This window comes from Macrotis lagotis, chromosome 3 (genome assembly GCF_037893015.1).
Source record: "Macrotis lagotis isolate mMagLag1 chromosome 3, bilby.v1.9.chrom.fasta, whole genome shotgun sequence".
Classification (NCBI taxonomy): Eukaryota; Metazoa; Chordata; class Mammalia; order Peramelemorphia; family Peramelidae; genus Macrotis; species Macrotis lagotis.
Genome location: NC_133660.1, coordinates 155,586,453 through 155,612,812, shown reverse-complemented (window position 1 = coordinate 155,612,812; position 26,360 = coordinate 155,586,453). Strand labels below are relative to the sequence as shown.

At 32.3% G+C, this 26,360-nt stretch overlaps 1 protein-coding gene across 7 annotated transcripts in view; it reads left to right on the top strand.

Annotated features, from left to right (window-relative positions):
- The window catches only part of ADGRL3 (adhesion G protein-coupled receptor L3), a 966,635-nt gene that overhangs the window by 46,709 nt on the left and 893,566 nt on the right, over positions 1-26,360 (top strand). Inside the window, exon 2 of one of the 7 annotated variants that reach the window (XM_074229349.1) lies at positions 3,540-3,604. The exons of the other annotated variants lie outside the window; for them this stretch is intronic. The gene's annotated coding sequence lies outside the window, so the exon portion shown is untranslated. The remainder of the gene's footprint in view (positions 1-3,539; positions 3,605-26,360) is intronic. 7 annotated transcript variants of the gene reach the window in all.

The following is a 26,360-nucleotide window of genomic DNA, read 5'->3' as shown; positions in this document are numbered from 1 at the left end:
GTGATCCCAGTGTCCTTTTCCCTACTTCCAAACAGAGCTAGATTCTGCTTAGAAGAGTCAAAATTGTCAGAAACAAATTCTTAAAAAATCTGGTGGATAAAGTAGTATAGAGGGATATTACATAATACAGAGGCATCAAAACCCAGGGCAGCCTGAAATCCCATCCAAATTAAAATGCAATTGGGGCATGTTTAATAGAACAAATGAAAATAACAAACAACATTGGTAATCTTACTGCTATATTTTCTAAGTCAATACGGAACCTTTGTTTAATTGTTTTTACTTGATTTTGACACTACTGGTATATACTATATCTTATTCAGATTAGCTTCTCCTGCTCCTTCTCTTTCTTTGAATCATAATCTGCTGATGTTTTCTGCCCTACCATTTCTTGTCTAAACTTTTCTCCCTCTGTCTCCATGGTTCTTTCTCAAAGCCTGCTAACATTCCAAATTCTCCTCACTATAAATTATAAAAGAAACCATGTTATTCTTTGTTGGGCTTTATATCTTTATTTTCTTCTTAATGTAGGTTTGGGCTAATGCCCTCTTTTACAAAGTGAAATCAATAGAGCTGAGGTTTAACTTGTGCATAAGATAGGATAGTCTAACAGGTGCACATCAGTCTTAGGATTCCTTTTCAATAGTGATATGTAACTAGTCATAGTGTAATCAATACTAGCAATAAGGATAAAGAAAAACAAATATTAAATAAGTTCTATAGTTAAAAGAATAGGCAGTTATCTCAAGAGAATATCTGAATATTCTCTTATATGTGGATGGGAAAACATTTAATTATCTAAGACAGATGTTTGTCTATGGATTTTTGTCAGATACCTTAGGATAGGAATTCATTTGATGATTTTAGAATTTAATGCAAAAGTAATTAGTGGTTTATGCCACAATTTATTACAACCTATCCATTTACCCTGTGACCAACATGCCTTCATTACTTCATTCCTGAGTTATTCCTTTTGCCTTTTAAATTTACTGGTTTTCTATTTTGTAGATTCTTACTTGGACTCCTTTTTACAATTCACTAGCCAGCTAACTGGAGCAGCACTTTATATAAGATATGGGTACAGTCTTAGTTCACATCTGCTAGGCCTTTATATCTGTGACCATTTTTTGTTACTCATCAAGTTCAGGCCAACCCCGTGTCAAATTCTCCAAGTATCTAAAAAGGGCATTTGCTGACCCACTAGCATAGGTTTATAGGCAGGCTATATCCAGCCTGGAGTGGGGAGCAGTACTTTGGAATAAAGCCAGACTTGGAGTTAGCTGACTGATGTCTGACAAGTGGGGAGTACTTCCTCTTGAAAGTTTTAAAATCTATGAGGATTCTTATTAGAGTAGTTTACCAAGCTTTTAGAGAATGAAGATTATTTTTAAAATGTTTTTGTTTTCAATTAGCAAATATTTTATTTTTCTCTCTCCTCCCCCTTTAGAAATAACAACAATACAACTCCAAAAAGTCCATGGTCATGTTCTGTGGTCTGAGTGTCACCTCTCTGTCAGGACTAAGTAGTATGATTCATCATCAGGAGGACAACTTTTTAATATTAAAAACCAGTCTCAAGCATGATCACATAAGAGTAGTAGTATTTGTTCTTTAAGGAAATGAAAAGATGAAAATCAACTTTGAATACAATAAAGCTTTTAAATTAACATATATTTTACTAATAACAATATATATACATCAAAAAATAATATGTGTGTATAAGGAATATTATATAATAAATTATATTTATATATTATACTGAGTCATGCTGCATATTTTGTTAGAGTAAAATAAAGATAAAACTGATAATGCTTAGTGTGCATATGGCATCATAGACCCTTGGCAATAATTCTTGGACTCTCCAGAGGTTCTAAGTCATACGCTGCAAAATATCTGGGTTAGAGAGTACATTGGAGCAACACAGTCAGCAAATGGTTGAATACTTGATTAGCAGACAACCAAAGTAATTTTAGGCATATTAAGTATTTTAAACTTAAACACAGAAATGCAGTTTAAAATACCACCTTCTGGAAAAGGACATTTATGTTGGAGAGAATGTAGAAAAACTGGAACCCTAATGCACTGTTGTTGGAGTTGTGAACTGGTCCAACATTCTGAAAAGCAATTTGCCTTATGCAGGTCAATCAAACTGTGCATACCCTGTGATCCAGAAATACCACTATCCAGTTGATATCCCATCAAGACTTTTTAAAAAAAATGAGAACCTATTTGAACAAAAATATTTATAGCAGCTTTTTTTGTGGTGGCTAAGAACTGGAAATTGAAAGAATGCCTGTCAATTGGAGAATGGCTAAAAAAGTTGTGGTATGTGATTACAAATGAATATTATTATGCTATAAGAAATGATGAGCAGATGATTTCAGGGGGGGGAAAATCCCTGGAAGGACTTACATAAATTGATACAGAGTCTAGTGAGTAGAACCCAGGATCATTATACACATTATTAGTAATCTTGTACAATGAACAACTGTGACTTTTTTAGCTTTTCTCAGCAATACAAAATCCAAGACAATCTCAAAAGTTTGATGAAAAATGCTATTTATCCCCAGAAAATGAATTGATATTATCTAAATACAGATGGAACATACTATTTTTCTTTTTTTTTACTTTCTCCTTTTTTCTTTCCTTCTTTCTTTTTTCTTTCTTGTTTTCTTTTACACAGTGACTAATATATAAATGTTTTACATGAATGTACATGTGTACTATACCTATATCATATGGCTTACCATTTGGGGGATTTAGGGAAGAAAAGGAAGAAAGGACAGAATTAGGAACTAAAAACTTTTTTTAAAAATATTAAAATTTTTTTCATGTAAAAAATAAAAAAGAAAATAACATCTTATAACAAATTATTTATATGAAAATTTTTAATGGTTGTAGTGATAATTATGGGGCAGTAAGGTATATGGTAGATAGTGTGCTAGGGTTAGAGTCAAGAAGACTCATTTTTTGTGAGTTCAAATCTAACTTCATGCATTTATTAGCTGTGGACATAACCCTGGGCAAGTCACTTAATCTTATTTGTCTCAGTTTCCTCATCTGTAAAATGGACTGGAGAAAGAAATGGCAAACCATTCCAGTATCTTTGCCAAGAAAATCTGAAATGAGGTCATGAAGAGTTGGACATGGTGGAAAAAACAACTGAATAACAAGAAGTTGACCTTTATAAAGTTCAACTAGTAGCCTAGTGCATAGAGCCCTAGACCTGGAGTAAAGGAGAGCTGAGTTTAATTCCAGTTTCAGACACTCTAACTGTGGACCTTGGACAAGTCACTTAATTCTGTTTGCTTCAGTTTCTCATCTGTAGAAATGAGCTGAAGGAAAAGCAAATCATTCCAGTATCTTTGCCCCCAAAAAACCCCAATGAGGTCATGAAGAGCTAGATACAACTGAAAACATCTGAACAAATTTATATAGCTTGTTAAGGTTTTTGATATCTTTACAAATATTGCTTCATTTGATCCTCAAAACAACTCTAAGATGTTCACTCTAGGTATGCTATTATCTCTATTTTATAGATGAAGCATGAAAGGCCTTAGAGATGTCAACTTGCCTTTGGTGTCATGTCTAGGAAATATCAGAGGTAGGATTCAAATACAAGTCTTCCTAACTTCAAGTACATTGTTTTTTTACTATACCATGATAACTTTCTAAATCCATTGTCTAACTTAATTGAACATGTATGTATATATAGTTGACTTTCTCTCTCTCTCTTTCTGCTGAAATATAGTACTAGTACCAACAGAGGGATTTCTGTTCACTCATTCTCTATAGGATTTTAAGGGGGAAAAAATGAGGTTTTGACTAGTTTTTCCAAAAGAGAATGTAATAAATATACATGTTCTCTCATATGCTAATGTGGATTATAGATCACATTAATGGTTTTATCAAATGGTTGTGTATGGAAGCATATAAAATTAGATTCACATAAGTAAGAGCATTCAGGAAACAATGCAAATAATAGTGAAATTATTTAATTATATGAAATTCAGACTTTCAGAAGAATAAAGCAAAAGCTATCACTTGTGTCTGTGGTGCATATTTAAGTTTCACTGATGTGCTTGCAGTAAGTTGGCTTCAATATTCAGCAAAAGACCATTCTTTTTCCATGAACTAATGCAAGTCATAAGTTATTTCCAGTATGATACAAGCTCTACATATGCAATTTCTCTAGAAGTACACCTAGATTTTTATGTGGTATATTAATCATTTTTTTAAACTAAAACATCTCCTTTTTATATCTATTGTTTTTTAATTAAATTCATAGGACATTCACTTTCAATATATGTTGAATTTAATTCTGGAAAATTTGGAATGATTAAAAGTACAATTTTCATATTTCTTTGGAATGGAAACAGAATCTTTTTCTTTTCCTTTAAATTTTGTTATTATTAGATTACATTCCACCTAACCATTCTTGAAAGTTTGAGACTAAGACTGCAAGGAAGATTAGTGGAATATTATGGGCAGAAGATACTTTGTAAATCATGTAATCCATTTTCTTAATATGCAGACTACAAAACTGAAGCCCAGATAGGTGAGGAGACCTGTTAAAGGTCATTCATAGATGGTTAGTTACAGGACCAGGATTCAAACTCAGGTATTCAGATTCCCCAGTCCATTATTTTTCCATTTATTTTTATTTATTTTATTTATTTATATTTACTGTTCCCATCCTTGGTTTAAACAGGCCTGCATTAGTGTTAAAGAGAACCTTGTCCTTGCCTTTACATTATCATAGCCTTTATATTTTCAAAGCACTTTTATAAGTCATACATTATATAATCCTCATAAATACTTCTCTGTAAGGCAGGCATAGTTACCTTTGTTTAGCAGATTTAAAACAATGAGATGCAGTGTAATTAAAGCAATTAAATGTCAGTGTCATTTTATTTCACAACCAGAATCAAGTCTTTTGACTGTTGATTTTTCCAATAAACAATGCTTCTTAGTACATTCATATTTGTCATTTAAGTTTTTATTGCTTTCCATAAACTTCAAATCCTTTAAGACAAAAATAAATCTTTTTTTCATAGAAAGAAACATTAATGACCACATCCTTATAGTAGAATGAAACAAACTGTATGTGAAATACATTAAAATTATGATAGGTTAATGTCTCTACCTTTGAAAGAAATTCTGACTCTTTGATTTGAAACTTAGATACTCTTGATTGTTTAAATAGATTAAATGCTTTAATATGTTTTTGTATTCATATAAAGCTCATAGATTTTCAGATTATCTTCTAAAACAGAATTATGACCAGTTGTTGAAATGCCTTATTTCAGAAAATTACCAAGCATATTTTAAATTAGAGTTAAGTCCATTTACTGTTTAGATAACATTTCTTTCAAAGTATTGAGTTTATTTCCATCATTTACTAATAGCTCATGATTATTTTTGTTTTCATTTTTTTGTGTTGAATTTTTTAAAGGAAGAAAAATGAATGTTTTATCACTATTTTTATCATTTCCTTGGTCAAAAGTGTAAATGCTGAATTAATGTAATATTATTAGTAATGATATTGTATTTTTGAATATACTCAATTATTGTAATATTATTGGTAATGATATTTTATTTTTTGGAATTTATTTACATTTGTTGATTTCCTTGGATTATTTGATTTCCAGACTGAATGTGGCAGGAATGAAATAGTTAACAACAGAAGCTTCTAGGCAAAATCTTTAATGGATTTAAAATTAGCTATCTTATATTTGTCTAAAATGCTCTTTATTCTTTGAGGCACAAACCAATTTTTCTTTCCGCAGCACATCTAATCAATTTCAAAGTGAAGAAAAATAAAGCCTGAGCCAGTTTTGAAAATTATTCCTCCTTGAAATGTTCTGAGTGCTGGAATTTATTTTACAGTTCCAGCTAAGGAGGCTTCTGGACTGAAAAGAAGGGAATGAATAGTGTCTAAATCTGCTTTAGGAGAGAGCTTGTTTATCGAGCTACACCTCATTTTCTTTTATCTGTCATTGCGTAAATAATAGGTAGATTTTCTTGGTTGGCTGTACTGTACGTGCGCGGCATATAGCTTAGAGTCAACCAACTGGAGCAGGTCTGATTCTTTTCCAAGATATCTTTTTCTTGGTAAACTATTGTCCCTATCCCAAAACATGTACCTAAAAGCATGATAAAGTTTAGATATTCCAGAGGTCTTCAGTGACTACCTTTTTAAAAAAAAAAATTAAAATTTGACTTCTAAATGAAGCAAGTATTAATATAATTGATTAATTATTATAAGTATATAAATTATAATATAATACTAAAATTTAAATATTAAATAGGAACTATAGAGAAATGGCATGTTTGGTATAAATGACTTTTAGGCATATTCCAATTTATGGAATAAAATCTTATGGGTCATTAAATTAAAAAAAGGAATCACATTAGGCAGTAAACTTTTCATGAAGAAAGCATATCTGCTATTTTCTTTGCTGGTGGTACATATGCCACATTATAAGAATCCCATAGAGGGTACTCAGCAAGTGTCTCTAACTAATTTAAGTGCTCCTTCTCAACAGTGAGAACAGTAGTCTTTAACTAAAGAATGTTTTCTATGTGCAAAGCAGCCAAATGATAGTAATTTTCACATATTTTAATCTCACATTTTCCTTTAAAAAGTATGTGTGACTTGCAAATGGACGAATGATAAAAACTACCTTTGCATGTAATTGAAAAAAAATTAAATAAAATTTCAATAAAGGGGAAAAAAGAAGAAAGGATATGTGTTTTGGGAGGGGAATAGATGTTAGCTATCCATTATTTATAATTAGTGTGCCAATAGGCAGTCTGTTGAGTAGCCTAAAATATTTCATTATTTCATGTTTGTATATCTGAGCTAAGTACATTTTTAATCAGTCTTCATGATTTTTGCAATATTTCAAATAGTGGATGGGTGAGAAATTGAATCCCAGTACTGATTTGAATGTTGGGTCATAGAATTTTATGAGAAAGTATACTAGATATCATTTAGTTTTATACCCACAATGTAGCAGAAGAGGAAACTGAGGATCAGAGAAATTAAATTTCTTTACTAGCTTTACATGGATGGGTTCAGTATCTGAACTTTTACCTTTGTCTCCTCACACTAGGACAATACTCACCCTGCCATTTGCCACTTTGCATTATTGACTGCCATTTGCATTAATATCAGGAAATTCCAGAAAGTTAGGTGACTAACTGCATGGAGCACTGGCTTTGGAGTCAGAAGGATGGCAATTCGAATCTGAACTCAGATGCTTGACAATTACTAGCTGTGTGACTTTGGGCAAGTCACTTAACCCTCATTACCTTGCATCCAGGATTGTGTTCAGTAGTCCTGATTCATATCTAGCCACTGGACCAAGATGGTTCTCGAGGAGAAAGTGAGCACAGCATCCACTCATTCAAATCCAACTCATGTATTTGTCATAGCTTTACTATGCTCTTCTTTGAGAAAAAGGACAAATATCATCATCTTTATCATCTAAAATATATTAGTCTTTATAGTGTATAAAATAATCATTTTCAGTAACCAACTATTTAATGATGATAGTAGATGACAGTTATATATTGCACTGGAAAATAACAAAGAATTTCAAAGCACTTATTATCCAGGACTTAAAAGTTAAACACTTTGTATATGACATCTTCATTTCATTCTTAGGCTATCCCTGTGAGGGAATTACTACAAATGTCATTATCCCCATTTTACAGATATGGAAACCAAAATTTATGGACATTAAATGACAACCTTGGTCAATCATCCAGCAAGCATTGAGTACAGAATTAGAATGCAAATCAGTTGGGATTCCAAATCCAATGTCCTTTCCTGTATACCATACTATCACTGAAATATTCTGAAGAAATGACCCTATCTAATAGTATCTATTGATTATGACTAAATTGACTTGTATATTAAGTGAAATTTGGCTATATATGAAATGTATATTAATTTTTCCTTCATATTTTCCTGAAAATTTATGTCTAGATAAAATAGTGTTAAATTGAAAATAGAAAATGCTTTTCTGGGATCTAAAGTGTTACTAAGGGCTTTGTATTTAAGTGGTTTATCATAGCAGTTAAGAGTTAGAATTGACAGGGAAGTCATCTAGTCTAACTTTTGTGTTTTCCAGAAGAGGAAACTAAGTCCATGATGGATAAGTGTATTGCCTAAAGTCATATGGGTAGATCATGTTATTTTGCTGACTCCTAGATCCATAATCTCTTTGGTCTGTCCAATTGGTTCAGATCACCATTCATCCTCACTACCCACAGTAGGTAGTTCTTGTCCATAATCTACCACATATTTTCCATAGAAGATATAATCAATAGATGGGAGATCTACCTCTCAATCTTTGGATAGCAATTATCATGCTATCTATTATCCCTCATTCTTGCTTTGGGATGAACTCCCTTCCTCTTATCTCACATTTATTTGATTGATACTATTTCTGATTATTCTTGTGTATCATCACTGGAAACATGCTATATACTTTGCAAATTGTGATGTTCTAAAATTTACAACAATAGTGAGAAGGAAAATATCTTGTTTTTTTTAAATGGAATGGGGAAATAGTTTGCTCTAGGAGGAGCATGGCATGGCAAAATGCACTGTGAAATTTCCCAATTGTAAAGTCTGCTCTCTGCCTTTTCTTCCATTGCATATCAAGTAATTATCTATTTGTAGGACTTATAATATTACATTTATGTAAGTATCAATTTTTTCAACTGTTGACAAGCAGTAAGATGCAAGTCCATTAACTAATTCATGGAATTGCCTTTGTATGATGACTTTGAGATACTCTACCTTGCTTAAATACAATTTATGCATAAGTCACAATATCCCCACTGATCCTCTTTGAAAACAGAGGACAAATAACTAAATCAGTGATACATATAAATGCACATATGTGTATGTTCCTATTAGTATACATTATATATTCACATATAATAATTACATAGTGACACATACTATAGATATATAGACATATATATAAATCTATAGATACATATTTAAATTATATTTATGTATCTGTATACACAATATACCAAAAAAGTATATAACCCCATTGATTATACCAACTCAGAGGATTGATAATCCCATTATATGTCAATGTGAACATTAAGCATTTTGAATACATTTGAATTTTTCTATTTGGATTCTTAAACCAATTTACTTTAAATAATCATGATCCCTTAAAGAAACTGCAGTATTCTGGTGTTAATATAAGCAGCACAACACCATTAACAAATAGAAGCATCTGAAGGATCTCATTCTCTTAATTCTCCTTTCTATTGGACCCTAATTGAGATACCATCCATCACTTTAAGCAGCACCTTTTGGAAAGAAGGTTATAGCTTCCCAATTCATGCCTCACTTGATGCTGAGTCCTTTTGATCTTTATCATGAAGAAGCAAACCTGTATTTTACTCTAACTTTTCCTTTAGAAAAATGTTAAAATAGTTTTTTTCATCTGTAAAGAACCATAAGAATTATTTTCAGATCTCTCTATATATACTAGCTAGATAATGGAATACAATTACGTTGAAAATAAATACTTAGAAATTTTATTTTTAAAATTAATTAAAATCTAATTGCATTGGACAGTCTTGAATGGCAGTGGCTGATTACAGTTTAAAGAAATCTACAAATTAAGTTAAACTAACACTTAAAGCAAATATTTAGGTTTTCTTTTTAATTGGACAATTGATCCAATTTTTGGAAAGAGAAGTGCCCATAATTGGACTCATATGATCCTCTCAGTCATCCAGATTCACATCCTTCAAGTTTTTCTAAGTTCTACCTTCTTTTTCAACTCTCATATCCATTCAGTTGCTAACTACAATTGTAACAACCTCCTAACTAATCTTTTTACTTGTCTTACCTAAGCCATTCTTCATTACTATCAAATTTATATGACCTAACCATAGTTATACTTGCCTGTTCAAAAATCTTTAGTTTCTCTTGATTGCCTCTAGGACAAAATTGAGGACTTCCACAATCAGGACTCAACCTCCCTGATCACGCTTGCTTAGTTCCTTAGTAGTGTCTGACTTTTCAAGATGATGAATATAGCATGCTAGTTCTTCTATTCTCTTTTATCTCCTTAGGTATATCCAAGCTCATTGCCATTTCTTTTATGACACTATCTATACATTTTCTGCTGTCCCCTTTTCCTTTTGCCTTCAATCTTTCCCAATGTCAGGGTTTTATATGTACATATGTATATATGTATAAATATATGTGCAATTAGTCCCAAAATATTTAAGCTTCAGCCTCAGTATTTGCCCTTCCAGTAAATAGTCTAAATTAGTTTTTTTAAGTAGTTACTAATTTGACTCACTTGCTTTCCAAGGGACTCTCAAAAGTCTTCTTTAGCACCATAATTCAGAAGTTTCAATTCTGCAATTCTCAGCTTTCCTTCTGTCCAACTTCCACAGCTATACATTGATACTGGAAAAAAATCATAGCTTGGACTATATGGACTTTTGTAAGTAAGGTGATACCACTGCTTTTTAGCATGCTATCAAGATTTGCCAGTTTTCCTCCCAAGGAACAAATGTTTTTTTTTTTAATTTCATTGTTACAATTTCTATATACAATGATCTTTAAGCCCAGGAATATAAAATCTGACTTCCATTTCTTCTTCCTTTGTTTGCCAGGAAGTGATGAGATAAATTGACATGATCTTAACTTTTTTTTTGAAGTTTCAAAGCAGTTCTTTTACTCTCCTCTTTCGCCCTCATTAAGAGGCATCTTAATTCCTCTTAACTTTCTACCAGCCAAGTGGGATCACTTATATATCTGATATTGTTGATATTTCTCTCAAAAACTTCGATCCCAGCTTTTTTTTTTTATTGTGTAGCCTGGAATTTCATATGATATACTCTGCATATAAGTTAAATAAATTGACAGTACACAGTCATGTAAAACTCTGTCCAATCACAAACCAAGCAGTTGTTCTAAGGTTGGTTCTAATTGTTACTTCTTGACCCACATGCACTAAAATGATATGGGACTCTTGTCTCTTGGAAAATTTGTTGCACTTGTTGTGATCCACATAGTCAAAAATTTTCATGTAATCAATGAAGCAGTAGATTTTTTTTTCTAAAATTCCCTTGCTTTCTCCATAAACCAATTAATTTTGGCACTTTTGTATCTAGTTTCTCTGTTTCTTTGAAATATTAATCTGCACTTCTGGTATATTTTGGGTCATTAATTACTGAAGCCTAGCTTGCAGAACCTTGAGCTTAACTTTGCTGGTGTGTGAAATGAGTATAATTGTTTGGTAATTTGAACATTTTGGGTCATTGCTTTCTTTAGGATGGGGTTATATACTGATCTTTTCCAATCCAGTGGTCACTGTTGAGTTTTCTAAATTTAGCATATTTAGTACAGCACCTCAACAGCATTGTTTGATTTTTTTATTTTGTTTTGCTTTTTTAGGATTTTTAAAGGACTCAGCTAGAGTTTTTTCACTTCCACTAGTCTTTTTGTGAGTAATGCTTCCCAAGGTTCATGTGACTTTATTCTCCAGGATTTTTGATTCAAGATCAGTACCTACATCATTAAAATAATCAATGATGTTAAGATCTTTCTTTTATATGTTCTTACTATCTTTTCTTAACCATCAGACTATATAGGTTATGACCTAAATGACACTCCTATGAATATGAAGTAGAAGTGAAAAATAAATTTCGGGGATTAGATTTGATATATAAAATGACTAAAGGACCATGGACACAGGTTCATGATACTGTAGAAGAGATAGCAGCAAAATAACAACAAATTCCAAAGGAAAAGAAAAACAAGGAAGTAAAGTGACTATCTGATGAGAAGTTACAAAATGGCTGAGGAAAGAAGGAAAGGGAAAAGGAGAAAGGGAAAACAATATTGGACTGAATACCAAATTCCAGGGAATAGCATGAAGAGATAGGAAGGGTTTGTTTTTGTTTTTGTTTTGTTTTTAATGAGCAATACAAAGAAATTGAAGAAAACAGAGAATGGAAAAGACTTCACGTAGTTCATATGATTACTCTTCACACAGTCTCTGTTGCTTTTAGGCTGGGTTGCAAGTTATTCCTAGAATTTGCTTTCCATTTTCTTTACCTTTTGTTTTGCAAAAGCAGTCTCCCATTCATGTAACATAATTCTTCATCTCTACCAAGTGGCCTTTGTGAGGTTGGACCTTAGCTGATCTTCACAGCTGTTAATGCTTTTTGCCTTCTTCAATTATTTTGACTGGGTGCAAGTTGTATCCCCAAGTAGCAATCATGCTCCTGAAGAATAACTTGGTTTTTGTTTCCTTAGTGCCTATCATAGGGCTTCTAACTTAAATGGTGAATAATTAACATTGAATTTAATGAAATGCAACCCAAATTTCAAATGTTCCATGAAAATGACATACAGTAAAATAGTTTATTCACTTTTTTGGTTAGAAAAATAGTATCAAGTTCTCCTATGTACCATCTACAATGGCCTACCTTTCACTCTTTAAAGGAATCAAGGGCTAAAAACGAGAAGCACAAACTATCCTTGAAGCACTGTTTTAATAAACTGGGCAAAGTTGTACCAACCATAAACCAATTTCCATACTCTCTGTATTCTCTTTTTTAGTTTTGTCAAAGACCTAATGATAATTATGTTTCTTTAAAAATGATTTTTGTAGTTTCTCAGAATTTGGAGAATTTTCAGGACCTTCAGCTTTCCCATTTTTATCAAACAGGAGAAAAAAGGGTGTCCACTTTGCTGGTGTTTTATGGTAATGATAACTCACATTTATATAGTGCTTTCAGGTTTTCTCCAAGCAACTCTGAGTTAGATAGTGCAAGTGATATTATCCCCAGGAGTGGTGATTGTAAATCCTTTTAAACCCATATAAAAGGCCATAATCATTCATACAAAATGATAAGATCTCCTTCTACCAGGCTTTCTGACACCTAACTGCTACTCTTTGACCAAAGGATTTATAAAATAAACAAAACTATTTTTGCAAATTTTGTTGTATAAGTTTGAATTAGGAATGAACAAAGAAATCATTTTTAACACTCCAATGCTAGGGGAATGGATGCTTTTAACTTTTCACTGTGTGTAGCTGCAGCTCAGATACAAATGTCTCATTAATTTGTCTAAACTATTGTTAATGTATTTGAAAAGAAAAGTCACACTGCTACACTAAAATAACAGTTAATAATTGCTGGAAATGCCAGAGTTTAGGAGTATCTTTTTTCCCCCTTAAGTATTTATTCAGTTTTAACAGTCTCCCTCATCTAAGCTACTCTTTTGGAAACCTGAGATAATAGCTAACTGAGGCTAATGACCCTACACTAAGCCTATTGTATGGCAAAAAGGAAACTGATTTATATGGAAATTACAACACTCCTTCTACATTACAAATTTTATTACTTAACTTTTATTCATGATGACCTCATAGGGAAACCATGTGTTTTAGTAAGTACCAGTGTCTCCATTCTCTCACTTCAAAAGGATATAGTTTGAATGCATCTTCACTAAAGCTCTATCTGTCCTGGATGTCTTGCTCCTACAGTATGAAATAAATGATAATGGGGTTAAACTTTAGTTTACTTTTGCCCCTAATAACTTGCTTCCAAACAAAGAGAGGTTATGTGAATAAAGTGCATGAAGAGTTTGTAAATCACTCCATAATGGGACTTGAGTCTCCAGTCATACCTGTACCCATTGGCAGGTGTCTGCATATGATAGTTTCCAGATGTTTTACTTGAAGGAAACTTTGAAAATTGGGAGGAGACTTGGAAATTCCCTAGCTATTTGGTTATTAACCTTATGAAACTTTGTAGACCCAGCAAAGTCATATCAGTGATGAACTCTTGTGACCAGATCTCTTCTATTAGTCAGATACTGTTTTCCCTGTATTCAGCATTTATTATTTGTAATTTGCTTTTGTATTTGTGCTATGAATAGCACATGAGTTATCCTCCTGTATGACTGTGTCAGATCTCTAGGGTGTTGACTCAGGTTATCTATTGGAGGCATGTAACCAGAGTTTTACTATTGGTAGGAGTACAGTTTAGTTCCTCATTAGTTGGGGGAAAGTAGAGGGAAGTGTTTGAATCACAGACTCAGCTCCTAGGAGGATCCTTGTCTGATTCCCAAACAAGCTAGGGAATAAATTCCGCTAAAGGATCACCTTGGGCATTCATTAAAAGCTTCTGCATATGTCACTGGGGGAAATGCCAAGAGAGAGTGGAGGTGGTGGTGGGGGGAATAGTCTGCATCACACATGCAATTTTGTTTATATATCCATTCAATTTCAGCTATATATGTATACACATACAGCTTTTGTTTGGATATCCCTTAAACCAGTGACTTAATTTTACTTCATTTTCAGACCCCCTACTTGCTTTATGAAATATTGTTGATTTATACTATTATATATAGATGATAAAAATTGATTTCAAAAAAATTGAAATAATTCCAATTTTAACACCTATTAGTTGGACTCTGTTGCTTATTTCTTTTAAAGATTTAAATGTCTATAGTTCGATGATCCTATTTCATTTTAGAAATTAAGCCTTCATTATGCTTTTTTCCTTTACCATGATTCCACATGTATAACTTTAGTGGACTTTCTGGGCAGACAATTAAGTAGTCTTGTCAAAAAGTAATAAGAAAGAAAGTAGAAGCTTGATCCTCCCTTCTTATTCTCTTACTACTTGTTTTTTATTTATTTATTTTCATCCATAAGCACAATGCATATTTCCAAGTTACAAAATTTCCCTCCACACTCCCTTCCTACCTCCTTCCCCTCTGCAAGGAATAGTCAGGTTAGCATTTTAAATACGTATTTTGATAAACATGATTAAAAATTAATAATTTTCAGCATGATGGATTAGGATTAAGGGAAAGATGCATAAGAAATAACTTTTATAAAGTGTTCATCAGTTTTGGAAGGGTTGTTTTTTAGTGTATGTTTTGTTATGTTATGTTTTGTTTTGTTTTTCTTCCTCTGGATGGGGATAATATAGTCCATGACCAGTCTAATACAGTTGCCTTAGCTCTCTGGACTGCTGAAAGGAGTTGCTTCCATTAAGGTTGTTCATCTCATAATGTTGCCGATGTGTACATTGTTCTCTAGGTTCTACTCTATTCTCTAAGCATCAGATCCTGTAAGTCATTCCATGCTTCTCTACAGTCCAACCATTTATGGTTTCTTATAGAACAATAGAATTCCATAGTGTTCATGTACCATTATTTAAAAAAAAATTCCTAGCATACCAATTATTACATTTATTATTATAGTTAATCTAACAAAAACTCTATCTTATTGTGCTCAAATGATATTTATCAGATAATGCTGAAAATTTAGAAATCTGATCATACTGACTGGTTCATAATTTAATATCAGTAGATTATTATATTTTTGCAATGGGATAAAATTTATGATTCCCTATCCAGAGCAAAATCAAAATTATCTCATTAAAGACTATATTACCTAAAAGGTAGAACTATCCTATAGACCCTGAATATAATAATATAGTGAAACTCCACTGTTGGCAGGTTATTGGTTATTGGTTATTATTGGTTATTAGCATGTGACCTCAGCGTTGTCTTGGTATAGTTGGGAATGGCATTTTCTGAACAACTATTGTGCTCTAATACTTTGATCAACTTTTAACAGTTATTTGTATCTAAGTTCTTTGAATTCTTCATGGATTTGTAGTGTTATAAAGGTAAGAATCCTGGCTGCTTGCTATCAGTAACTGTCTCAATTTATATTTATGTCACAGTACCTGCTACATAATTTGTCCTTACTGCCTGCCTTCATTAAATTATTTTGTCCACATTGGTACCAAATTGGTGAGTGGCCTTTCTTTAACTTGAATAAGCTTTTCTGTTTTCACTGATATGCAGTTTGTGACTGAGTCTGAATTGCCATTTTTTTTTTTGCAATAAACTAATTCATTGTAAAAAGTGAAAAAAATCACATGGGGTATTAGTTTTCCATGCCAACAAAGATGGGCTTTTAGAAAGATCCTGATATTTTCTTTTGTCTAGATTGCCAATATAACATCTAAATATATAGTTAAAAGTTGAAAAAATCAATTTATGTTCTACATGTTTTGTTTTTATAGCATAAACACTTGGATATATGAGAAAACACCTGGTGCTCTATTTTATTGCTGATAGATTTAAATTATATTTGTTTTTAATTTGTTTTAATATTTTGACCTAGGTCAAAACTGTTGTTTAGCCTTTAACTGATAATTAGAGATAAAGCTAAAATTATATTTGTGCAATGGGACAATAGATTTTTGCAAAAATAGTTGACCTAATTATTGATTCTCCAAATTTTATAACGTATCACTAGAAAAGTCATGTGTATGTATGTCTCTGTTTTTCTAACCTAGCATATTTAAATATTTCACAAGAAAGATACCCTAAGTTAAGATAAAGTACTGGTCTTGGAGTCAGTCACTTACTTACTGTGGCCCTGGACAAGTCCCTTATTCTGTACCTTAATTCAAGAAAGAAATGGCAGAGCATTATCTTTGCCAAGAACATTCCATGGATAGCATGGGTTCATGTAGTCACAAAGAGTAGGACAGGACTGAATCACAGGTGATTTTACTTTTATTGGGTGGAGATGAAGGTATATCAAAGTCAGAAAAGAAGTTTGCTAAGACCTTAATCAGTGATTCATAGGAACACCTTCATTTTGTCACCATATCTATGTTTAAAGCTTTTCCAGATCTCTAAAAATTAATCAGCAAACATTTTTTTAAATGCCTTCTCCAAGCAACCATTGACTGAGGACCCTTCATAAATTGAAATCTACTGGCATAGAATTCAGAGAACTAGGGATACTTTACTTCCAAATTGAGGTATAGGAGAAGGTTTTTAATTTAAAATAAAACAAAACAAAGCAGAATAACTATCCATAAAAATTACAATACAAAAGATTGTCAGTAGTTAAAGATACTGAAAATATCTTTAAAAGAAATCTTCTTAGCCCCTTTTCCCTAGAGTTAAATCCTCAGTAATAGTTTTAATTTTTGTTATAAAGAACATGAATACTTTTCTTTACCTATTATACTCATTCCATCAAAGTGATGGAAATGATAACTTCTCTTCAATTCATTACTGATATGTCTTTGCTTCACCAATCAAGAGAAAAAAAATCAACAATTAACTACCTAGTATGTGCTTTATGTAGTTGTGGGCTCTGTGGATGCAAACATATGAGGGGAGTTGTAACTTAAACACCTTACATTCTAATTGCTGGCACAATGTCTACAGATACATACAAGATAGGTACAACATAGGTGATTTCTGCTGTGTCTACATTAACAAGTAGTATCTAAAATACAGTAGGAAAATAATAAATGTGGAATGAATGAATGAATGATCACATGGTTTGGAGCTGAGAAATTAAAAAGAATTTTGTCCAAATTACTTATTTTACAGTTTGGGCAACTGAGGCTTTTAGATATTAAGTGATTTTCCCTTAGATAATGAGTATTTTTAGTCAAAATTCAAACCCAGTCTCCTATATTTAAAGTTAGAGTTTTAGTGCTCTTTACCTTGTACCAACTTGTAGCAAAATTAATAAATGCAGATTTACATCCTTACCTTGATTCTAGGTATACATATTTAGACAGGAATAATAGGAAGAGAGAGAAATTAAAAACATTGATAATGCACAATTTGGCAATTACTCCTTGAATGCACTGGTTATTGTTTTACTTTGAATCTTTTTTTCTGAGTCTTTTATATCTTTAAACTTGTGTAGGGACAAACTATTTAAATGTTTTTAACTATATAAAACATTTATAAGACATAAGAATAGCAATAGTTCCCGTTTTTATGAAATGGATGAAAAGTTTAGCATTGTAGAACTTTTTGCACAATTTAGTGATCATTTGTATGTTTAGTTTAAACTATGAAACATCCTTTAATTCTCTCTCCCAGCCCATAAATCTTTACATTGGAAAGAAGTTTCAACAATGAATTCAGAGAAGTTTATTTTTTTCTTCTGATTCTCTAATGGAAATACTTAACATTTCTGTTAAAAAAGTGGGGCAAAATTAATTAAGGCTTTTTTCTTAGGATTTTGCAAGGCAAATGGTGTTAAGTGGCTTGCCCAAGGTCACACAGCTATGTAATTATTAAGTGTCTGAAGTCGAATTTGAACTCAGGTACTCCTGACTCCAGGGCAGGTACTCTATCCACTGTGCCACCTAGCTGCCCCAAGGCTTTTTTTTAGTGGAGAAATTTCGATACATGTGGAAGCAAAAATACCATTTAAATTGACTTGCATAATAATTTTGTGATTTTTTTTTTGTAGCATTTTAAAGTTAGTCAACAAACACTAATTAGATGCCTACTGTGTGCCAGCTCATGTTCTGTATTGAAAAAAATGTCTTGAAGGGGGGAAAAACAACATAAGGGAATTGCATTTATAGTAAAAATGGACATTTCAGCTTTGATATTTCTTTAGAAATTGCAGTTTTATTGCACTGAAGTATTATGGGCTATTATGAAGAGAACTTCCCAATACGGAGTCATTAATTCAATTAAATTTATTAAGTGCCTACCATATGCTAGGTGTTATGCTAAGGAGGATTTAAAAAGAGAAAAAAAATAGTCCCTGCCCTAAAAGAGCTTACAGTCTAATGATGGAGAAAACAGGCAAACAATTAGAAACAAAACAAGTACACAGTATAAAGCACTATACTATAGTATACTACAGTATGTAAGTATACAGTAAAAATAGTAAATAGTTAACAAAGGAAAGACATTGAAATTAAGAAGCATTGAAGAAAGCTTCCTGGAGGAAGTGGGATTTTGTTTGAGACTTAAAAGGAAGCAGGGAGTTAAGTAGTCAGAATGGAAGAGGAAGAGCATTTTAAGCATGGGGGACATGAAGAGAGAATATTCAGCGAGAAGAGATAGTGCCTTGTTCATGGGACAGAAAAGAGAAGAGTATCCCTAAATGGAGCAGTAGCTATTGTGGAAGAAGGTAAAGCAAACTGCAAAGGCAGATGAGCTCTAAAGACTGGGTTAAAATCTTTTCCCTGTCACTTACTGGTTAGCTGTGTGATCATGGACAGGTCCTTTTACTATGTGAGACTCAGTATCTTCACTGCCAAATAGCAATAATCATACTTGTAAGTGCACTGCATGGTGTTATTGTGAAGCTCAAATGAGATAATATATGTAACCCTTAAAGCATTATATAAATGCCAGTTATTTTTTAAGTGATAGATTCTATGTAGCAAAATGATAAAAATGTTCCATAAATATTAAATTGGAGTTGAAAAAACTCATCTGCAAGCTTTCTTCAATGTAGTTTGATAGATGTGATATACAAGAAGTTATAGAATACATTATAAAAATAAGTAACTGCAGTGGGATTCAGGAAATAAAAAGAATTATTTAGAATAAATAGAATGTGATGATAAAATTTTTCCCTATTTATAGAAAGGTAACATATGAATATATTTTACTTCATTCTGATTTTGTATCTAACTGAAGTCTTTTGTAAAGTGGAGAAATTTAGATACATGTGGGTAGTAAAAATAATCCTTAAGTCCCATCTCTAACATAAATTATAAAGTTTTGGCCATTATTTATCCTCAGTTCAATTGCAAAAGAATTTCAGTATCTGAAAACATCCTGCCTCTTTCTTTATCTCCTATCACTTTCTTTGACAACAATGGTGAACACTGCTGCATTTTTCCTATTGGACCAAGTAAGTAGATTTTCTCTTGTGTGGTGCCAAAATAGAGGAGTAAAAAAGGGTTTAAATAATTTGTGAGGTGCCTCTAGTCATCTAATGCTCACTGCAAAGTGGTTAGTACTCTGTTACTGTGTCATTTCAAGTTATATCCATCAAAAGCAAGGCTGCTCTGTTTTTCAAAGGAATGAGAAAAGGCCAGATGCTAGTAAGGATGAGGGCTGAAAGAGTCAAGCCAACTCAACTGGAGGGCTCTAGCTGCCAGAAAACTGCAAACTGACCACAATGGTCCTTATTTACCCATTTAGTAGACATTTTCTCATTCATTACAGGTCAATTTTAGCCTTAAAAAAATGAAAGGATTCTATCTTATGGATTAGCTAGCATTCTTGGACATCAAAAAAGCCAGTCATTGGTTTGGGTGGCAACATAGTAGACAAAAAGAAAATTGGAGATCTTGAGGATCTTGTTTGTAATTGCATACACATAAACATACATCATGACAAGTGTGTATAACTGCTGCTCTTTAAATAATTGTGGCTGGTTGCTAACTTTGATTTTATTCAGTCTAAAACCAAGAATTGCTCCATAGATAATTGTTGACAGTTGCAGACTCTCATTTCATTCAATTAAGCTGGTAACCTTTTTAGGGAACTACTTGGAAGAAAGCCAGGAATTCCAGTCAATTGGATCTAGAAAAACTGAATTAAAATTGTCTTCATATAGAAAAAATCTAAAATATAGTTTGTAGCAATTGTAACTGTGTTTTTCTTTCCTTAAACCTCTTTATAGGGTTAAATATCTAAGTGGACAAAAAAGAAAATTACATTATCGAGATAGATAAATATTGTTTTCAGTTTGATTTTAAATTGGTTGGAAAGATTTTAAACACATGCACGTGCACACACACACACACACACACACACACACACACACACACACACAAACACATGAAGTTAATGGAAGTCATTGTGGCAAGGAGGTGTACCTGGCTATTTTAGGGAAGAAATCTCCAATGGTCCCTACCAAGTTTGGAAAATGTCAAAGACAGGTCCAGGAGATGAACTATAAGCTAACTAAATTTTGAGAAGTTCATCACCAGAGGGCTGATAAACAAGTTTCAATATTTGGTTTTTCTTTTTGTTTGTTTTTGGAGAGACAAGAACTTTTCTTCTTAGACAGTCTTCATTGGTAGAGGAATCCTACCTTTGTGGATAAGATCTCAGATTGCTGGTGAAGTATTGAAGAATGTACATGCTAAAGATAAGAGAATAAGAAAGAATATTTTTAAAATATACTCAATTTGAGAACATTCTTTTTAGGGTCATGGACTATATCCTAGAACTTCAACTTCATTCAAGTACATTTTCCAAATGAGCTTTATGTAGATGAAGGGATAGATGGTATTTGAAGTTTAATTTTGTTACTTTTCTTTTGTGTTCTCTAGGGTAAAACTTACAGCAAATAATGTGATATAATTTTAAAAATTTTTTAAAATATGCATATCCTTTAGAATATCACACTGATAGGAGAAAAAAAATCATGTGTTTGTTGTCCATTTTACCAACTTTAGGTAGTCTCAATTCTATAAGCACAGATTGACTACCTGAATATATTTTAATAAAACTTGCAAATCTGAAGTTAGTCATAATGCAAAAGATTCTGAACATTGTGCATAGATTAATGCAAATTAATCACTCTCTTTGAAAAATGCAGCTTAAAGCACATGCCCAACATGACAACTAGGGAGGGTCTTGGTGAGAGTCAGTTGGTTTTTCAGGTTGGATCATGATCCAATAAATATGAAAATTATGATCAATTAAAGAAAAATTTCCTAATGAATAATACTCATTCAGCAACTTTACATTCTTTATTCTGATATTTTCAGAAGAGGTCATTTAATTCATTCATTACTTCCCCCCCTTGTATCAAAGATATTGGTTGACCCTGCAAGGGAACAAAAAATGACTTCCTTTATAGCACTGTAGCTGCCACAACACCATTCTAAATGGATCATAGATAGAACTGATAGTGGCAAAGGAAAGTAACTGAGTATGGCATATTCACTAATTAAGCTCCTAGAACACAAAATCATATTTTTCACAAAACGAGACAACTATTTGAAGCAGCACCAAGTATTTCATCCTTATCCTTTTATTGAGATTTGTGTTTTCTTGCTTGGGGGATACAGAGAGAAGGATAGAACGTGGAGATATGGGGGGGTAGGTAGGAATTGAGAAAAAGGAGTTTTTGACATTTTGATTAAAATGGAACACAAATCAAGATCTAGAACTTCAAAACAAAGTAGTCTACACAATGACATATGATTTAAAATGCTGAATTCAACTGGGTTTTGTAGAAAGGCAGAACACTATGCCATGGGGTCAGCTTCCAGTAAATGAGAGACTCTGATGCATAGTTAAGTTGATGTGAAAAAATTAGTTTTAATCGAAAATTTCTGACCTTTAACGCAATTTTCTCAGGAGTTGAATGAGATTAATTATAAAAGGAATTCATTGTAGCATTTAGTTTCTGAATTTATCTTTTCATTAGTCTTGTAGCAAACATAAGGACATCAATTTGTATATGTTTTAGGAAAATATTTAGCACTGCTATGAATTAGATTTGGAATTATTGCTAGCATTTTAATTTTTATCTTAGTATAATGTAAGTCATATTCTGAAATTTTTAATATAAGAAGTCATCAACTTATAGCAGTTTTTATTTATCATTATAGTACCTACCATTTATATTCATTCTTTTACTTAATGGCACTTAAAGCAGATAGCACACAGACTTCTTGATGTGCTCTTGTGCAGAAAACATTTCTTTTTTCAAGAATCCATTAGTCTCTTTCCCCAAGAAAATTTTTAGCTCAGTTCCTTTCAGGCACAGTTCCTTTCTTTGGATTTCTTGAATGTTTTCTTCCCAGGTTGGCCACACGTAATCTTGCATTGCCTTCTTGAAGAATCACTTAAATATAGCTAATATTAAAATGTGTGATTTTTATCCAGTATTGTCCTGTGTGATGGATGAAGGTATACTTTAAAAAACTCTGTTTTATTTTCACTGAAGGCATATAATTTACTAGATATTATATTTGTAGTTAGTTCTCTATAGAACACTCATAACTTCTTTTATAGCATTTTCCTATGGGGAAAATCACATGCAACATAATTTTCTTTTGATTTACATTACTGTTTTTGGAAACATTATCCTCTGTAACTTTAAGGACTGTTTATATAAATGAATGCAATCACATTGACTCCAATAATGAGGCTCTTGGCATATATTATTTCATGGAACAGTATAATTATATAGGGATATGATTTTTCACCAAGTAATATTTTTCTGGTCATTAATTCAAAATTCAATGCTCTCATAGAATTAAAACATTTTGTATGAATGAACATAATCTGATCATGCCAAGAATCATTTATGCTTAAAATAAATATCATTTTGATCTAAATGACAGTAATTGTGTGACTTCATTTGAAATGTCTTAGGTGTCATTGCTTTCTAACAGTAAGCTTACTGAAATGTAATATTAGCAAGATACTATAAAGTAAATTTTCAGAATGTTATATAATGAAATCCATTCTTATTCCTATCTAATAATTCTGTTTTAAATTGATTTTTATTAGTCTACCTCCATTTATTTTTATTCTTTGCCTGGTTTTTCAAAGTAAAAGAAACTGTTATTTCAGTGTCTGCAAAAACAGTAAGATCTATTCAACTGAAATGGCAATTTTACCAAATCAACAGTTTTTAAAAATGTTTTTAAAGGTTAAGTAGTCTTTTGAAAAATAACACTTTCCCAAACCAGTGTTGTCATTGTTCAGTTTTTAAAAAAAAAAGTTTATAATGAAGTACATTTCAACTCCATTTTCATATTTTTTTAGTCTTTTTTGAAACTAAAATAACACTTTATCATAATGAATCACTAATATTATAAAGTACTTCATCTGATGCATTTCTTATATTCTGTGAATGTCTTGTCTATTGGTCAGGATTAATAAAGAGGGCTTCCACCTGCAAAAAAGATTTTCATGTTTTAACCAATATAAATAGTACTATTATAACTAACCAATATAAATAGTACTATTATAACATTTACTCCATCGCTGGTCACAGAGAGAGATTTTTCAAAACATTCAATGTCAAATCTGTAGTCAACTTTCCATTTTCCACCAACAGATTATCTCCAGGGAGTCTGGAAAGCTTTAAAGTGATTCAAACACTCTGTTGATTTTCTTATGTTCTGTGTTGACTTTTCTACCCATAAGAACTATGGTCTGTATCCCAGAAGAAGATATTTAATGTAGCTGGTATTGTAGCTCAATAAATAAACGTGTTGTGTCTCTCTTCAAAATTTGAATTAGAAATAAGTGGAAAATGATAATACCTAATTACCTTCTAACTTCCTTCTTACCTATCCGCCCAAGTAAATTATAAATTAAGAGGAAATTAAACCCTCTAAAACTGACTTTTATTTTGATGTTAAGTCATCAATCCCTCATAGATCAACCAACAATATTTTTTATGTACCTGCAATGTACATTCACCTTGCATAAATTTATATCTTATTAGTGGAAGCAACATGTTGACCAATAGATAAATGCAAAATATTTACACAACAGATAATAATTCTAGGGAGGAGAGACTGGAACTAGCACCTTTGGGAGAGTTCCATGTGGGGATTAGAAAGGACTAATGTACAGGTTGTTAGATTACAATAGTTTTGAAGTAAGCAAGATTCTTAGAGTCCAAGTGGAAAAGTCATAATTGGACTTGATCCTAGAATCACTTGGGAGCCATCGAAGGTTTTTGATCAAAGGACTGACAGCATTGGGAATATCACTTTGTCATATAAGGAAGATCAAATGCAGAAAGGAGAGACAAGGCAAGTTTTAAAGAAAGATGATAAGGGCTTCAGCTAAGGGAATGACTGTGAATGTGTAGAGAAGAGCACAAGTGAAAAAAAAAAGATGAAGTTACCTTACTCATTTTTCACATTCTGGCTTCCTTATTTTGATGAAGTTTTGTCAGTTTTAGAATGTCAAGCTATATCAAATTGAAAATTATAGATACATTCTAAGACCAAAAACAATTGAGATTATTGGGGCAGCCAGATGGTGCAGTGGATACAGCACCAACCCTGGAGTCAGCAGGACTTGAGTACAAAAATGGCTTCAGATGCTTAATAATTATCTAGTTGTGTGACCTTGGACAAGTCACTTAACCCCATTGCTTTGTAAAACCAAAATAAACAAGCAAACAAACAAAACCCCCCAAAATGTGAGATTATACCTATCCTTACCTTACATTAGCAAAAATAATTAAGTTACCTCTTCTAATTTAGCAAATAAATTCAATACATAATTATAAAACTTTTATAATACAAAAGCCTGGGAGATTTAAGAGATACAATGATGAATAAAACGGACCACTTTTATCTGGGGGCTTACCAAGTATATGTCATTGTATCATAAAATGTTATTGTAGAAATTTAGAAATCACATCTTTTTATCCTCATTTCACAAGATGAGGAGCTATTCCAAAGCTGTATCAGGCCTCTGAACTTGGAATGTATTCCATTACTATTTACCTTGCTTGGTTATATATTTCATACTCTCTATAGCGTCAGAAACTCAGGGACACTTTCATCTGTTTGAATGTTTGTTCATGAAAACTGATATAAAAAGTCATGATTTTGTTTTTTGACTTTCAGTGAAAAATTTGTACAACAAAAAAGAAGAAAAAAGTTATAGCTGTTATTCAGTTACATCTGACACATAGTGATCCCATGGACCACAGCATGCTAATACCATCCATGGGGTTTTTCTTGGCAAAGATTACTGAAGTGAGTTGCCATTTCTTTCTTCAGTAGTTTAAACCAAAGAGAAAGTGACTTGCCCAGTATCTCACTAGTGGTCAAAGATCACAGCTAAAATGAAAGAAAATCATGGAATATAGCATGGAATGTCCTTTGCTGCTTCTGCTGAAACCAAGGTCCAAGCTGAATTTATTATTTAGCATAGGGCAGTTAGGTGGTTCAGTGAATTGAACATGGAGCCTGGAGTCAGGAAGATAAGAGTTCAAATTAAGCATCAGATACTAGCTGTGTAACCTGGGGCAGGTCATTAAGCCATCTTTGTCTATAAAATGAATAGAAGAAGGAAATGAAAAACCACTCCAGTATCTTTGTCAAGAAAACTCCAGGCGTAGCTAGGTGGCGCAGTGGATAAAGCACCGGCCCTGGAGTCAGCAGTACCTGGGTTCAAATCCGATCTCAGACACTTAATAATTACCTAGCTATGTGGCCTTGGGCAAGCCACTTAACCCCATTTGCCCTGCAAAAACCTAAAAAAAAAAAAACAAAAACCTCCAAAAGGAGTAATCACAAAAAGTTGGATATGACAGAACCACAAGATTTTAGGATGTTGTTTCTTGTATTTAGATGATCTTATATGAGCTCTACATAAGCTTCAGGTTCCTCATTGGTAAAATAGGAATAGCAATACCAGTAAAATCAGATGAGATAATTTATGTAAAATGTTTCTCCAAATTTAGAATGATATATAAATGCCATTTAATCAATACGATTTGTTTCTATAGTACAGATTTGCATTT